The sequence below is a fragment of the Macrobrachium rosenbergii genome, chromosome 31 (genome assembly GCF_040412425.1).
Source record: "Macrobrachium rosenbergii isolate ZJJX-2024 chromosome 31, ASM4041242v1, whole genome shotgun sequence".
NCBI classification, from domain to species: Eukaryota; Metazoa; Arthropoda; class Malacostraca; order Decapoda; family Palaemonidae; genus Macrobrachium; species Macrobrachium rosenbergii.
The window spans coordinates 28,406,274-28,423,310 of NC_089771.1; the positions used below are offsets into that span (position 1 = coordinate 28,406,274).

At 35.8% G+C, this 17,037-nt stretch overlaps 1 protein-coding gene across 2 annotated transcripts in view; it reads right to left on the minus strand.

Annotated features, from left to right (window-relative positions):
• The window catches only part of LOC136855477 (gonadotropin-releasing hormone receptor-like), a 434,721-nt gene that overhangs the window by 328,129 nt on the left and 89,555 nt on the right, over positions 1–17,037 (minus strand). The window contains exon 1 of one of the 2 annotated variants that reach the window (XM_067132554.1): positions 14,417–14,636. The exons of the other annotated variant lie outside the window; for it this stretch is intronic. The gene's annotated coding sequence lies outside the window, so the exon portion shown is untranslated. Of the gene's footprint in view, positions 1–14,416; positions 14,637–17,037 lie in introns of those variants that run through there. 2 annotated transcript variants of the gene reach the window in all.

Here is a 17,037-nt window from a genome sequence, read left to right on the forward strand (position 1 = left end):
TATATATATATATATATATATATAAATCCGAAATACACTCAGATTAAATCCTTTCTATACCTGTGGAGAATAGCGCGTCGACAGCAGAGAAAAATAACACGAGAAAATAGGAAAAAAGCTGTGGGAAAAATATGGAAAAATAACAAGGAAAAAGTACGGAAAATTGCACAAGTGTATGAGCATTCAAATATGAAACACAAAGGAATGCATGGTGAAACAGACTGTCTGTTCTCTTGCGCTGCTTCAATCGAACACACTTTCAAGTTGAGAGAGAGAGAGAGAGAGAGAGAGAGAGAGAGAGAGAGAGAGAGAGAGAGAGAGAGAGAGAGAGAGAGAGAGAGAGAGAGAGAGAGAGAGAGAGAGAGAGAGAGAGTCCAACAGGACTGCATGCACCTTAGGTCACCATGTTCCCGAAAGCAACGAAGCAAAGAATCCACAAACATGAACCCTGACCTTAATCACCGGATGAAATTTCATCTGCCAGTCTCTGACATTTCCAAAATCACTGGATTAATACCCAACCTCCCCAGAACATTTCTGCGATTCCTGCCGTCTATCGGTGTTTGATCCATTTTCGCCTTCGAGAGTCTCGCAAGTGAACTGAAGTGTCAAGTTGATCATTTTGTTCTAGTTTGCTAAAATATAACCCCCGAGATAAAATTACGGAACTAAATGCAAGGTATGAGAGTCTTATCGAGTTGAATATAGAACTGAATGTAGAATTTAGGCCAAAGGCCAAGCACTGGGAACTATGAAGTCATTCAGCGCTGAAACGGAAATTACCAGTAAAAGGTCTGAAAGGTGTAACAGGAGGAAAACCTCGCAGTTGCACTATGAACCAACTGTTAGGAAGGTGGAAAGTAAGATGGAAGAAAGAGAACATGAAGGGAGGTACAGTAAAAGGAACGAAAGGAGTTGCAGCTAGGGGCTGAAGAGACGCTGCAAAGAACCTTGAGTAATGCCTACAGTGCACCGCATGAGGTGCACTGACGGCACTAGGCCCCAACAGGGAGAGTCTTATCTGGTATCCTTATATTTCCGAGTTATTATTGATTGATGGCCAGCTAAAATTTTACGCAATTCGTCGGCCTTCAAATGAAAAAATAAATAAATAAATAACTCATTTTAACGGACACAACGATAAACATACTTGCTATTATCCGTCCACTCAATTTGCAGAACAACAAAATGATTGTAACACTCGAAACGGTAACAATGTAACAAAAGATAGACAGATAATGTCTAAGCAAAAAATATTGGTATTTACGACCACACACATTCCACATATTGCACGTGAAGAAGTATGCCAGCATAAGTGACCCCAAGGGAGAACTGGCCCTGGCGAGCAACTATTGACTATTGATACAAGGAGCTTCTAAACGCCACAGGCAGTTAGAGAATACACATAACGTATACAGAACTCAGGGATTCAGAGTTCGTTAGTTTCGGATAAGCCTAAAGGATACTGAACGTTCTTCTTCTTTACAAGAGGATTTATGAGATTATCGTTGGTCTTCTTTCGCTTTCTCACCCTTTTTGACTGATTTACTCAGCTTGTCTTCTTAAATTACAGTGTTTTCGAGTGTCTGAACTTTGAAACGACCCTCACTTCCATAAAGATTTTTTCATGTACAGTCACTCAAAAAAGTTTTGGCAACGTGTTCCAGAAGTTTTCGTTCACCTAACAATAACTTATTCGTTTTATGTATACAAGGAAAGGTGCTTTTCGTATTCGTTTGTGGTTATTAATCATACAGTTAACAATATAAAAAAGAATGGTGAGTGAAAAACCATATTACGAAAAATAACGAAACATTTTGAAAATTTTCGCTCGTGATGGTAGAGTAAAACAGTCAAATGAACAACTATAATTAGTCATCCATTCAATCCTTATGGGAGTAAATTCAGAGGCTTTCTTCTCCATGGATAAACAACCGAATGGAAAAATATTGGGAGAAAAATCAGGTAACACCCAATGGATACTTAGTGGCAGAGAGAGAGAGAGAGAGAGAGAGAGAGAGAGAGAGAGAGAGAGAGAGAGAGAGAGAGAAAATAAATGATTAAATAAAGGAATTATGATAATGATGAAGAGAGAAAAAAGGGATTATAGTAGTGATAGAGAGAAATAAAAACTGGTTTAAGGGAAACGCGAAGTAATCCTCTGACGCACCAGTCATGTCTGTATTGTTTCGTGCGCTTATCACGGAGTTACCAAATAGCGCCAGACGTCACTATTATAAGTTGCTGTCCGAAACATTTGTGTGTGACTGTACCCCAATCTGTACTGTAATTTATTCTGCTTATACGATTAAAAATGGCAGAATTCTGATTTGTGTATCTTAGTGAGTGTTGGCTTCCTATTCTCTGATAAAGGTTTCTTTCCATGAAAAGCTCTGTAAGACTTATCCCATCCCTTATGTGGTATTACGTATATGCCAGCATTTTTGGCGTTTCCTTATCCCTTAAGCTTTAGTGACCGAAGATCTTACAGCATTAGGGGAGCTGACGGTAAAAGGATTGTCTCTCCTCACAGATTCGCTGACTTTTCTTGAAGCAACTCTGGTATGGGATTTTCATTTTAGTATATTATTTTCTGCTTCATTATCAGATCAAAATAAATCATTTCGTTTAGTAAACGCCTTTTTTTTTTAATAAAAGGTCAGGGTGTTTGACGAAAAACCGCTACCAATGAGTTATATTTAAGGAAACAAATTTTTTGGGCGAGAAATATGTTGCTGGCTAGTCTGACATAATGTCATGCTAATTAAAGAAATGGATGTGAGAAACAAAGTTATGTTCTGTCCGTATACTGCGTACTTGTATAGTTGGTAATATCGCACCAATTATCTGTACTTCTTGGAAAAGGATTCTGTTATCATTATCCCACTCTACTTTAAATTTGATATCCAGTACCAGCGTATTTAATTACAGAACAATTACAGGAAAACAGAAAACGCCATAAGAAATGGGTGTAGACAAGATACTCTGTAAATGATGCGATGTGTTTTATCTAGGGGTACTGATAAAAAAAACCTTTCCCAGAGTAAATTCGAACATCAAAAATCAGTAAGGACCACATAAAAAAAATCCTGCCAAGACTGTTTGAAGAAGTAATGTGTCTTCAAGGGTCAGATACTGAAAGCTTTCATTAAGAATGAGCTGAATTGAATATAGAATTTAGGCCAAAGGCCAAGCACTAGGAGCTATGATCATTCAGCCTGAAAGGGAAACTGACAGTAAAAGGCTTGAAAGGTGTAACAAGAGGAAAACCTCGCAGTTGCACTAGGAATATTTGTTAGGAAAGGGTGGAAAGTAAGATGGAAGAAAGGGAATACGAACGGAGGTACGGTAAAAAGGAATGAAAGGGGTTGCAGCTAGGGGCCGAAGGCAAAAAGGGTGGAAAGTAAGATGGAAGAAAGAGAATACGAACGGAGGTACGGTAAAATGAATGAAAGGGGTTGCAGCTAGGGGCCTAAGGAAGGCACGCTACAAAGAACCTAAAGTAATGCCTACAGTGCACCGCATGAGGTGCACTGTCGGCACTATCCTCCTACGGGGCTTTCATTAAGAAGATAAAGAACGTAAATCTACCGCAAGGGTCAAATACTTGAGATCAATATAGCCCGAATCTTTTCGGATCCCACTCGAAAGATGAACAATCAATACCCTCCAGGCTTAGCCAGAGCCTAACGAACTCCGTACCCATAAATTGGCTGTCATTTAGAAAACCATCGTATAAATAGCTCTCTCGTGTGCTGCCGAAGCCATTACTGTTTGTAACGGGGCAGGTATACTAACCCAAAAATTACCGTTCTTCCGTTCTCCCTTTGTTCAATTTATATGGGCTTATTCCTTCATTTCTTTTTCATACTTTTTAACAAGCTGTGATATATATATATATATATATATATATATATATATATATATATATATATATATATATATATATATATATATATATATACTGTGTATATATATATATATATATATATATATATATATATATATATATATATTTACTAACAGGACCTCAGTGAAACTGGATGGTATCTAGCGGAGATATTTATTCAATAAAAGTTACAAGCTTTCCAGGACTAACAGTCCCCATTGTCAAGTATCCGTCGAATGCACAGATAATCGTGTAAGTGATAAAGTTATATATATATATATATATATATATATATATATATATATATATATATATATATATAATCAGCAAATAATACCCGTGTGCTATTAGCTCTTTCTCGACTTTTAATTCCTAAATCCAAAAAAAAATTCACAAATCTAACAGTATACGTCAGATCATGTTTTTCTTAATACATTTACTACTTCCGAACACTCTACAGCAAACTCAAAAGATAAATAAAGAATGAAAAACAAGTCTCCTTTTCTGAGAGAGAAGAAGAGCTCGCCCTATCATCTTACGCTGTCCCAGTACAGCGTAATGTATACACCCAGCAGGTCTGTACTTAAGATGATATGTCACTGTCAGGGAATGCGTTCTCATATCTCTTATCCTCCGGAGATGTTTGTGTGAGAAGCTGAGGACAACAAATGAGGCCTGAGCAAATACGTGGTACGAATTACAGACGCGATTTTCCTCAGAGGAATCATAAAAGATTAAATACTGCCCTAGACACATTGCAGGTTTTGTTCCTTGAAGTAAAATTGCGAAAATCAGTTAATGGTATGTAACCATACATCATTCCTGTGTTAATGGGTCTTCATTCTTTGTCTTTTAACACTCACCTACTTCATTTCCGCAGTAACTTTCTCTTCTAAATCTATATGAACAAAGAGAGAGAGAGAGAGAGAGAGAGAGAGAGAGAGAGAGAGAGAGAGAGAGAGAGAGAGAGGTGACTCAGAACGGTAATGAGAAAAGGAAATTACTTAACAGGGAAGTACATGATGAGAGAGAGTAAGAGAACAAGAGAGAGAGAGAGAGAGAGAATAAATGACCTGTAAATGGTAAATGGAGATGCTATCTAAGTGAACAGAGTCCTGGATCAACGGAGGTAGTATTTTGAAGATTTGTTGGATGATGCAGGAGTAAAAACTAGCCTAAGTTTCCGAATGCTTACGGAAGTGACTGCTGAGGACGTAAGGATGACAGGTAAATCAACAGGAGTTGATCGGATTACAAGGGAGTTTAAGATATAAACTTTAGGCATGAGAAAAGCACAATGAGAATAAGAAAATATTTGACAATGGTCACTGCTTAAATGCCAAATCTGCTTTGGGGAATAAACACACCAAAAAGCGTGAATTTAACCCCATCCCGCAATATCCTATGTTTACCAAATTATGAGCTTATGTTGGCATCATTGCTCTCAAATCAAGGCTCATTTTCCGGTGTTGGCGTCATTGCTCTCAAATCAAGGCTCATTTTCCGGTATTAACTTTTTATATTTTATTGAATATACATAAATCTTTTCAACTTTTGAAAATTACTGGTTATTTTATTTAACGTGATTTACTTCATGGAAGCAATAACTAGATATTTTAACAAACACGATTTACTTCATAAAAATAATATATGTAATATACATAAAATCGAGAGAGAATATGAACGGAGGTACAGTAAAAGGAATGAAAGGGGTTGCAGCTAGGAGCCTAAGCAAGGGACACTGCAAACAACCTCAAGTAATGCCTACAGTGCACCGCGCGAGGTGCACAGACGGTATTACCCCCAACGGGAACAAAATCACATGACAAACCCGGTACTGACTCCCATTTCCCCCTCAGCATTTTCTGGGTCCGACAAAAATTCAACGCCAAGTAAAGACGCTCGGCTCAGCCCAAGTGAGAGAGAATGGAGTGAGTGAGAGAGAAACAGAGTGTCACCCTGCCAGATGAAAGGGATAAAAATGTCAGGCTAAAAGGAAGGAAGAAAGGACGGAAAACTGAGTACAAGTAAAAAAGTAAGAATCGAGTTGGGGAAATTTGCTGGGTTTATAACACGTTGACGGCAGGTTTTTCAAACCACCAGATCTGTATCGGTTATTACCTCAGGGATATATACCAACAAAAACTTTTGTCTTTTTCTATCAAAAGGGTTGGACGGATACAGAAACAGGAAAAAAAGGGTTGTCTGATCCAAAAGAAGCAATAGACCCTCCTCAAAAGATGACTAATAAGGGGAGCAAGGAAAAGGAAGGAAAATATGCTAAATAAAAACTAAATAAATAAATAAATAAATAAACAGACCAGCCAAACTAATAGCTCTTACGAAAGAATGAAACCTCTTCAATAATGGATAAAAATGACATATGGAACTGTCTCGTTTTATCAAAAATCGCAAACAAGCAATTAGAAAGAGATCAAATAAAACATTTCCAAGAATTATAAGCCAGACGGAAGAAAATGCTAATATATACTCGGCTTCAAAAGCGACCTTCTTTTCAGTCACAATAAAACTGCAGACAATTAAATTTGTCTATAAATTTACCCGTGTCCTATTTTCCAAGCGAAATGTATGTATGAATAATTCATAATTATTTACAGTGACTTGTTTCCTATTTTCGTTATGCAAATAATACGAATATTTCATATTCACTGCTGAAATAACCTCTGCATATTTGACTGCCTTATTTCTCTTACAAAGAATAACTCATATGAGTTGAACTGAAATGAATATAGACTTTAAGCCAAAGGCCAAGCACTGGGACCTATGAGGTCATTCAGCGCTGAAACGGAAATTGACAGTAAAAGGTTTGAAAGGTGTAACAGGAGGAAAACCTCAAAGCAGTTGCACTATGAATCAACTGTAGGAGAGGATGGAAAGTAAGATGGAAGAAAGGGGGTATGAAAGGAGGTACAGTAAAAGGAACGAAAGGGGATGCAGCTAGGGGCCGAAGGCACGCTGCAAAGAACTTTAAGTAATGTCAACAGTGCACCACATAAGGTGCACTGATGGCACTAACCCCCTACGGGGAATAACTCATAAGCCCTTGCTGAAATTTTCAGTCTTGTACACCACTTGTGCACTAAGGGCAATACCTCATCTGTAAAATTATTTGCCTATGTCCTCTTGTTATTAAAATGACTAATGGTTGTTTATGAAATAAATCTGTGCCTTCCAGCTTCGTAGTGCTAGCAATTACCTAACTTAATTGAAGTGTGGGTTCCTTCATACTTCTTCTGTAGTTGAAAAGAATCCGAAATCGGGTAAGCAAACAGGTGACTTCGACTTGAATAGACTTTGAAGCGATATTTCTAACACCCCCACTCCACACACACTATGGAATTCTCTCTCACCTTCAGTTAACCGTAAGTCTTAAACTTCTTTTCCCTTTGAAGACTAATATATTTCCTATCGTTTTTTCCTGATCTGGATTATACAACAGAACCAATCTGCATGCTGGTCTTCGTATAAAAATATGAAAATTCCAATATACAGACACTATGAATAACAATCACGCGCTGTTCTCTCGCCTTAAATTATTATTGCCAACAGTTCTCCAACCCTTTCTACTGTCAACTGTTCTTGCTTATCACAAGCCTTAAACAATTAAATTTTAAAAATATCACCAGTCTTGAAAAAATAAAATAAAAAAATAAAAGTTGGGTGTAATATGGAACATAACATAAGACTTGCTTCTAACAGGAGAGAAGACTTAAGGAATTATAAAAAAAAACAAGCCCATTATAACCTTCTATTCCAACATTGTTCGAACGTGATCAGGATAGCAGTGCCTGTCTAGACTCTCTTTCCCATGACAAACTCCTTATACATACATATATATATATATATATATATATATATATATATATATATATATATATATATATAAAATATATATATATATATATGTGTACACATATGTATGTGTACACATATGTATGTGTATATATATATATATATATATATATATATATATATATATATATACATATATATCCTTGTGGCCCTTCAGTCAAAGACAACGAAACTCACAAACACACTCGCTCACACACACACTCACTCAGCCCCTCCTCCCTCCCTCCCCACCTGCGTCAACAAAATGCCTCGGCAAGTAGCCCAGCCCAGGCGAGTGCAACAGGGACACAAGAGGCATTAACGAGCGAAACGCACGTCAACAGATAAATGGCAGACCCTGACGGTTCCATTCCAGGCTCCGCGGGGGAGGAAATCGCTGCAACAGAAGTTTTCCAGGCAATGGATTTGTCCGTCGAACTTTCCAGAGCAGCTGGGAACTGGAAAAGGGTTGCCGCTGTCCTTCCAGGGGATACCGGGAGCTTCGAAGTCCTACGGTTTCTGCGACTGGGTTTGTCATGTATTACATGACATTATTATTATTATTATTATTATTATTATTATTATTAATTATGATGATGATGATGATGATGATGATGATGATGATGATGATGATGATGATGATTATTATTATGATTATTATTATTATTATTATTATTATTATTATTATTATTATTATTATTATTGTTATTATTAGATTAAACCTTATTCATATGGGACGAGCCTAAATGGACCACTAACTCGAAATTTAAGCTTTAAAAGAATAGGGCGCTCATTTGAAAGAAATTACAGAGGATAACAGGAAAATGCCCAGTACAAGATGAATTGTTTTAGGGTATTACTACTACATTGCAAGTTCGCTTGAACTTCCGAGGTTCAAATGCACGTCCTCAGGGATCAGGTTCCTTAGACCAACTTTGTTTTCGCATTAGATTTCCTGCACCATCAGCAGACTCTGAGGTTTCAGTAACTGATTACGCAGCATACTAAAACAGTTTTTAGTCTGACTTTCTAGTTCCTTGATAAATTAACAAAATGTATTTTTAAAAGTTACTTGAAATTTGTCATATTAAGTTCAAAACTCTGTGGTCTAAGCCACTGGCCCTGACCGCTGGCAACGAAAACATTTTCTTGCAACAAAACAATACACAATTAAAAAAAAAAATAATAATAATAAAATAATAATAATAATAATAATAATAATAATAATAATAATAATAATAATAATAATAATAATAATAACTTCATTTGAAGTTCAATGTTTACGGCTTCAGCGGCAAGAAACAATTTGTCCCTTAATCATCTGATAACTTCAAAACAATTATTTCAGTCTTTTTTGTTTACCGTGGATTCAGATATATATTTGGAATTTTTTTTTTAGGTTATCAACTATATGCATGATTACGCTTCTCTCTCTCTCTCTCTTCTATATACTGTATGTATTTATGTATATGTATATATATATATATATATATATATATATATATATATATATATATATATATATATGTGTATGTCTGCGTATATACATATATATATATAAAGAGAAAATCATTTAAGGAAAGAGAAACAATGGAGTGCTGCAAGGCCTTTCGACTTATAGTCCGTCTGCTAAGTACAGGACTACAAGTCGAAAGGCCTCGCAGCACTCCATTGTTTCTCTTTCCTTCGTGGATTTTTCTTTATTTATATATTCATCACGTTCCATGTTTTCGTGATTCAGTTATACACATTATATATGTATTTATAAATATTTACATATATAATTACATATGTATATACATACTGTATATTAACAAAAAAACAAACGAAAATGTGGTTTTGAATTTACGATATATATATATATATATATATATATATATATATATATATATATATATATATATATATATATATATATATATATATATATATATATATATATATATATATATATATATAAATTATAAACGGATACAGGTCAAAAGTTGAATACCCTCCCGGCAGGCAAACCATAAGGTCGAGATTGGGTGACAACTGACCCAGAATGATCCCTTTCGATCCTCCTTAATGCTCACTTTTGAAATGTGTTGTCAATGCAGATAAATGCACCAAACGAATCAGCTCAAAAGCCACTGACACACACAAACACAGTCCCCAATCAATTAAGAACACAACTAGGGAGATTATTTGATTCCCAAACCAATTAGCCTTTATTTTTTTTTTATTACGAACCCTTAGTTCTTCCTCTCTAGAATGTTCTACTGAATAATAATAATAATAATAATAATAATAATAATAATAATAATAATAATAATAGTTCTTCATTTCATTCCAGAATAATATTCCAGTCACAAGGACAGACACCGCAGCAACCATCTGTCCAATTCGTCATTCACTTTCCAGACAGTTTCGCTTTTAATCAAACGGTGGTTTTTGCAAGAGACCACAGGAACCCTTGACTGAATGAAAAGTGGATAAGCTCTAATGACTTTCTCGGTTATGAATTAATTGAACGTTGGTTTTTGCGAGAGGAAAATGCAGGGAACCTTTGATTGAATGGAGAGCTGGTAAGCACTAGTGGTTCTCGGTCCAGAGTTGATTTGGGGACTAAGTTATCTCTCTGTTTAGTTGTGTTTTTTTTTTTAATTTGTTGGAAGATCTGTGCGGTTGTTTGTGGCTTATGAGATCATTTGTTTACTGCTTTCAGTTGCATTAATAATAATAATAATATATATATATATATATATATATATATATATATATATATATATATATATATATATATATATATATATATATATATATATGAATCAAGAAAATATGGAATATATGACAGTGAATATAACTGAATCAAAAATATGGATAAATATATAAAAAAGATAAAATCCACGAAGGAAACGGAAACACTGGAGTGCTGCGAGGCCTTTCGACGCTATGTCCTTTACTTAGCAGACTTTGTCCTTTACTTAGCTATCTGCTAAGTAAAGGACATAGCGTCGAAAGGCCTCGCAGCACTCCAGTGTTTCCGTTTCTTAGTTGATTTTATCTTTATATATATATATATATATATATATATATATATATTATATATATATATATATATATATATATATATATATATATATATATATATATATATATAAATATCTATACATATATATATATAATTTTTTTTTACAAAAAGCTTTAAATACGATTGAATAAGACAATCTTCAGTCAACAGTCAGCTATCTAAACTATATCAACTGAGAAATCACGGTAACCCAAAAAGTGAACATACAGTAGGTAAGATACTAGGCAAGCGGGTTTCCTATAAAAAAAATAAATCTACATTCTGCTGTTTCTAATGGATAAGACGTCTAAAAAAAAGAAAAAAAAAAATTTTTGTCTCCGTTTCCCTAAATTGTATTCTGAAATGGTTGCTTTACACAAAATTATTCCACTTGGAGAAAGATTGATTAAAATAGCCCTCAACAGAATTCCAGAAAGTTAAAATATCGTCTCCATATCTCTTCCAAATCATACACTTTGGTATTATGGGATTTATATATATATATATATATATATATATATATATATATATATATATATATATATATATATATATATATATATATATTATATTTATTATATATATTTATATTATATATATGTATGTATATTATATATAACAGACTCAATAAATAAATGACCAAGAACTCGACTTCAAGGGCTGCCCATATTACAGACAAATTTCTGTTCGTAGAAGGTTTCCCAGAACATAAATGCATTGTTTGACACACAAACACAATAATTCTGCTAATTCTATTATTCTACCCAGAGCAACAGTCTTCTGAATGTCTTATGTGGGTGGGAGAAAATACGCCTGGCAACGGGAGAAGAAGCCAGCTAGCAAATCTGAAACTTTGTGACTGAATGCTCCCAAATAACAAACTTTTGGTATAAAAAGTAAATTGGCTTAAATAAAAAGAAGAGGACCAACATATATTGGTTTAAATATGATAGTTTACTCTTTTTTTGTTTTTCACATACATTTTAAAGGAATATATATATACACACAAAATATATACATTTATATATATATTAAATATATATATACACATTAATATATATATATATATTAAATATATATATATATATATATAATATAATATATATATATAAATATATATATATACATATATATATAATATATATATACATATATATATATATATATATATATATATATATATATATATATATATATATATATATATATATAAACGAAAACAATCTCTGCCCTGCTGACGAATGACAGGAATATAAGACCGGCCGCTGACGAGAACCCATAGCCAATGGCAGGCATCAATATTTACTGCAAGGTCTAAATGGGAGCAGATAAAAATAAAGAGAATAGGGAGTGCAGAAATGGAACATGTCAGGAATAAAGGGACGGAATCTGTTTCCTATAAGCCAGAGAGTGCTTCAGCTTTGTCCTTTGATTGTTGCTGGTGATGGGAAGTGGAATATACTTCGTCTACCAGAAAAATGAACAAGAGATCAAATCCTTCATAGCCTCTGAAAGTTAATAAATAACGGTGTGTGTGTGTGTGTCTATATATATAAATATATACACGTATATATATGTATGTATATATATATATATATATATATATATATATATATATATATATATATATATATATATATATATATATATATATATATATACATACATCTATATGTATACATATAAATATATATACACACATACATCTATATGTATATATATAAATATAAACAAATATATCTACTGTATATATATACATATAAACAAATATATTCATATAAATAATATAAACATATATGCATACATACTCGTATATATACATATATATATAATTATACATATAATATATTTAATAATCTCTTAGACCACATTGAAATATCTTTACAAAACTTAAAATACATTATACAGGCAATTGTCAACTAACAGCGCTACAAAAAAAAAAAACATGTATGCCCAATTTATGGCTCGATTTTCAAATGCCTGTTCCTCCTGAGGGAAATATGGGTACCTCTTTTTTACTGGTATTTTTCTTGATAACAGCTTCCCATGAATATCAAATGGCAAGGCTTAAGCCCACCAATTTCGGCAACAGATACGAAAGATATTTGATCATCAGTCTCGAAGTGTTACCTACAGTGAATGCAGATTGGGTGGGTAGAGGTTACGTTGCCTCTATAATAATCTTTTTGGGATATAATTTTTAACATAAAACACAGGACCCTCCATGGGATAATTATCAATTAGAATGGACGTGAAATGAAAAGATCTAATATGGTTTGAACTGACATCTCACATCTTTTCACAATACATGCAACTGGCATTATATCTAAATTTCACTTATTCCTTATATTTCTTTGTAATAAATCTAAGATTCCTTTCTTAAAACTATCGTTTATCCAAACGAAAGAATACTGGCAAAATCGTGCCTGCTAGATAAGTATCTATCTATCTATCTATCTATCTATCTATCTATCTATCTATATTATATATATATATATATATATATATATATATATATATATATATACATATATATATTATATATAGACACACACATACATATATATATGTAGCCTATATATGTGTATATATGTTTTTGGATGGAGAAAACAAAAAAATTAATGATTAATTTAACATTTATTGAATGCTTTCTGAGTCACACCACACACATCCCTCCAGGTAAGGACCTAAGGACCTTGGGTCCTAGGTTAGATTAGGTATGGATAGGTTAGGTCACAACTCCATTATTTATATTAATTTACAGTGCCTTAAGTTTCATTAGGGCAGGGTTCAGGAGGGGGCAAAGTGCCCCTGGCCAGGTGAGGACTCAGCACTCTAGATTTGGTTAGAATATACCCTTGTATTTAATTAATTTTGTTTTTCCCCACCCAAAAAATCCTGGCTTCCTACTGTGGTTCCCAATAACTGTAGGATATAGCAGGTTCCAGTATCCCTAAAACTACTAATGTGCTACCGAAACGAATATCTGAAATGTTAAAAACATATTAAGAAACACAATACATATTCAACGCCACAAATATAATTGTGGTTAAAAGTAAACATTTACCATGCAAACATTACGTCTGGAATTAGGCCTATGGCTACTGTTACAGGCAAATATACGTTAAATTAGATATCATAATGATATAAGATGTTCGTCTCGATTAGTAGGCCCAGAAGCCTAATTATTTTGGGCATGGGCCCATGGTGACATAGGCCTAGTTTATTCTAAGCCAATCATATAGCCTACGCCATTTACGAAATTTATGGTATTTGGTCAGTTGTAAAAGGTAAATAAACTTGTATATCCTGGAAAGTCTACCCAATATATAAGTAATAGACACAAATCTCGGACCTCCTGGATATATTCACTGATAATTATTCTGTCTGCTTCTTCTGTTTACACCCACACTTAGGCCTAGGCCACCGTACCTTCGCTGTACACATATGGTGGTACCTATTTACGGTCTTGAAAACCTCTCTTTCATTATAAAATCCAGGCAAATTCATTGCTTTCCACATGCGTATTCTAAAATCTATAATGGTTGGCCAATTAGGTGAAAATTGTGCTAAAAAGTAATAAGAAAAGTTACAAAAATGTGTGTAAGTCTAAGCTACCATACTTGGTAAAGGTTCCTTTAGGCCTATAAACGTTGCCAATTGTTTCATTTCAGGAGAGTCGTCGCCGTTTGCGCGATATCTTGAAAGGCTCATAGCTATTATTTAGTTATATCTCACTACGAAAATACTGCAAAATTCATTTTTTAAATAATAAAATCCGGAATAAAGTTTCGGGGTAACACAAACATTCTCACAAAAGCACCTTGATACACTACGCTCATTAGTGCTGCCCTTTCCTCAACGCAGGTCATTAGTGAGAAACTGCATTGTAAACGTTGTGTGATCGTGGAGCGGGACAACAGATTTTTGTATCTTGTAAAATAGAATACCGGATTTACCTTAACCTAAGCAAATGGTAAGTGTATTTGAAGGAAAACTGAATGAGAATACTAACTTTTACGAAATGGAGTAGCTGTACTGTACTTACAGATGATGGGTACAATCGTTTCTTAAGCTGAAAATGAATACACTGAAAATGAGGAAGTCATTTCCTCTGGTTTTAAGTCTGAATATTTGAATGTTCTGCCGAATAACAAAGATGAGACAAAAGGCAGTATATAAAGAATATGTCTGCTTGATTATGACATCGGAATGTCTAGACACATTGATCTTTAATGAATATTATGAATAGATGCGTTTTTTCATTTGCTTTACACTGCTAGCAGGTTAATGTTAAGAGATTCATATTCTGCCTAGATTTTCTTGTGACCTTCTTTACAAAAAGACCAAAATGCACCGAAATGAAGGAGTTACTTGATTCAGGTTTGGTATCCATATTCCTGTTCATGTCTATGAGGTGAGTTTATAGCAAACTGCAGGAGTACAGAGTTCTGCAGGGAAGTAGTTTTTCAGTTAGATATAATGACCAGTGATATTGCCACTTGCTAATGTGGACCTTAACATAGCCTACTGTTTTCATGGCTTAACTTCATAATTTGAAAAGTAGTAAATCAGTTGTGTTTTTTCTTCAACATTAAGCCACATCCCCTGTGGGGGATGAAAGAAGAAGACGATAAATGCCACATTCACACGTAAAGTACTGTATTTTGGACGAACCTCCTTTGCGGTAAAACTTCTACAATATAAGCTGCTTCGCGCCTGCACAAAAGTCTCACCAGTAGCGGGAAAACACGCGACGACACTGCATATCTCACCTCTGTCTTACACATACTCCATAATTTTCTAGATGCTGAAGCTCTTCTTTCATCCATCTATCCAAACATTTCAAGGTCTTCTTCTTTTCCTTGCTTCCAACACTTCAGAATTGCATACACCTTTCACCCACCTATCATTCTCCAGTCTTTCCACATGCTTAAGCCATCTCAAAACGACGTATCTCCTTATTTCTCACCCTTTGGATTCCTATTTTGATACACTCACTACATAAACATCTCACCTTTACTGTTTCCACTGTGTTCCCTCCAAATGAAGTATCTGCTGAAACGCTTCCATTGTCTTGCTTAAACTTTTATTACTGTCAGTTAGGTGCAGTTAAATATTGCCTGTTACCTCAGTCTTATCTCACGTAAGATTCCGTGACGAGCAAGGAAGGCTTCAAGTCTCCCATAAATATTAGCCACGTTGTTTCAAATCTTTCAGTAAGATAAAATAAAGTGGCTTAAAGATGTTCTCACCTTGCGAGCCTTGGGGGTTCTTGGTCTTCATCCGTCAGGGACTTGGGCCCTCTTCAGACCCGCTTCCCCAGCCTGGCAGGATACCTGCCTTCCTCCGAGGAAGCAGCCTCTGGGTTGGACCCTTCCCTTCAAGGCTGCCCTCAAGAGACTGGCGAGCCTTGGGGGCTTTTGGGCCTCATCCTTGAAGTTTTTGGGCCCTCTCCAGGCCCGCTTCTCCAGCCTGGCAGGATACCTACCTTCCTCCGAGGAAACAGCCTCTGGGTTGGGCCCTTACCTTCAAGGCTGCCCTCAAGAGACTGGCGAGCCTTGGGGGCTTTTGGGCCTCATCCTTGAAGTTTTTGGGCCCTCTCCAGGCCCGCTTCCCCAGTCTGGCAGGATACCTACCTTCCTCCAAGGAAGCAGCCTCTTGGTTGGGCCCTTCCCTTCAAGGCTGCCCTCAAGGGACTGGCAAGCCTTGGGGGCTTTTGGGGCCCATCCTTGAAGTTCTTGGACCCCCTCCAGGCCCACTTCCCCAGCCTGGCAGGATACCTGCCTTCCTCCGAGGAAGCAGCCTCTGGGTTGGACCCTTTCCTTCAAGGCTGCCCTCCAGGGACTGGCGAGCCTTGGGGGCTTTTGGGCCTCATCCTTGAAGTTTTTGGGCCCCTCTCCAGGCCCGCTTCCCCAGCCTGGCAGGATACCTGCCTTCCTCCAAGGAAGTAGCCTCTGGGTGGGACCCTTACCTTCAAGGCTGCCCTCAAGAGACTGGCGAGCCTTGGAGGCTTTTGGGCCTCATCCTTGAGGGGCTTGGGACCTCTCCAGGCCCGCTTCCCCAGCCTGTCAAGATACCTGCCTTCCTCCGAGGAAGCAGCCTCTGGGTTGGACCCTTCCCTTCAAGGCTACCCTCAAGAGACTGGCGAGCCTTGGAGGCTTTTGGGCCTCATCCTTGAAGTTCCTGGGCCCTCTCCAGGCCCGCTTCCCCAGCCTGGGAGGATACCTGCCTTCCTCCAAGG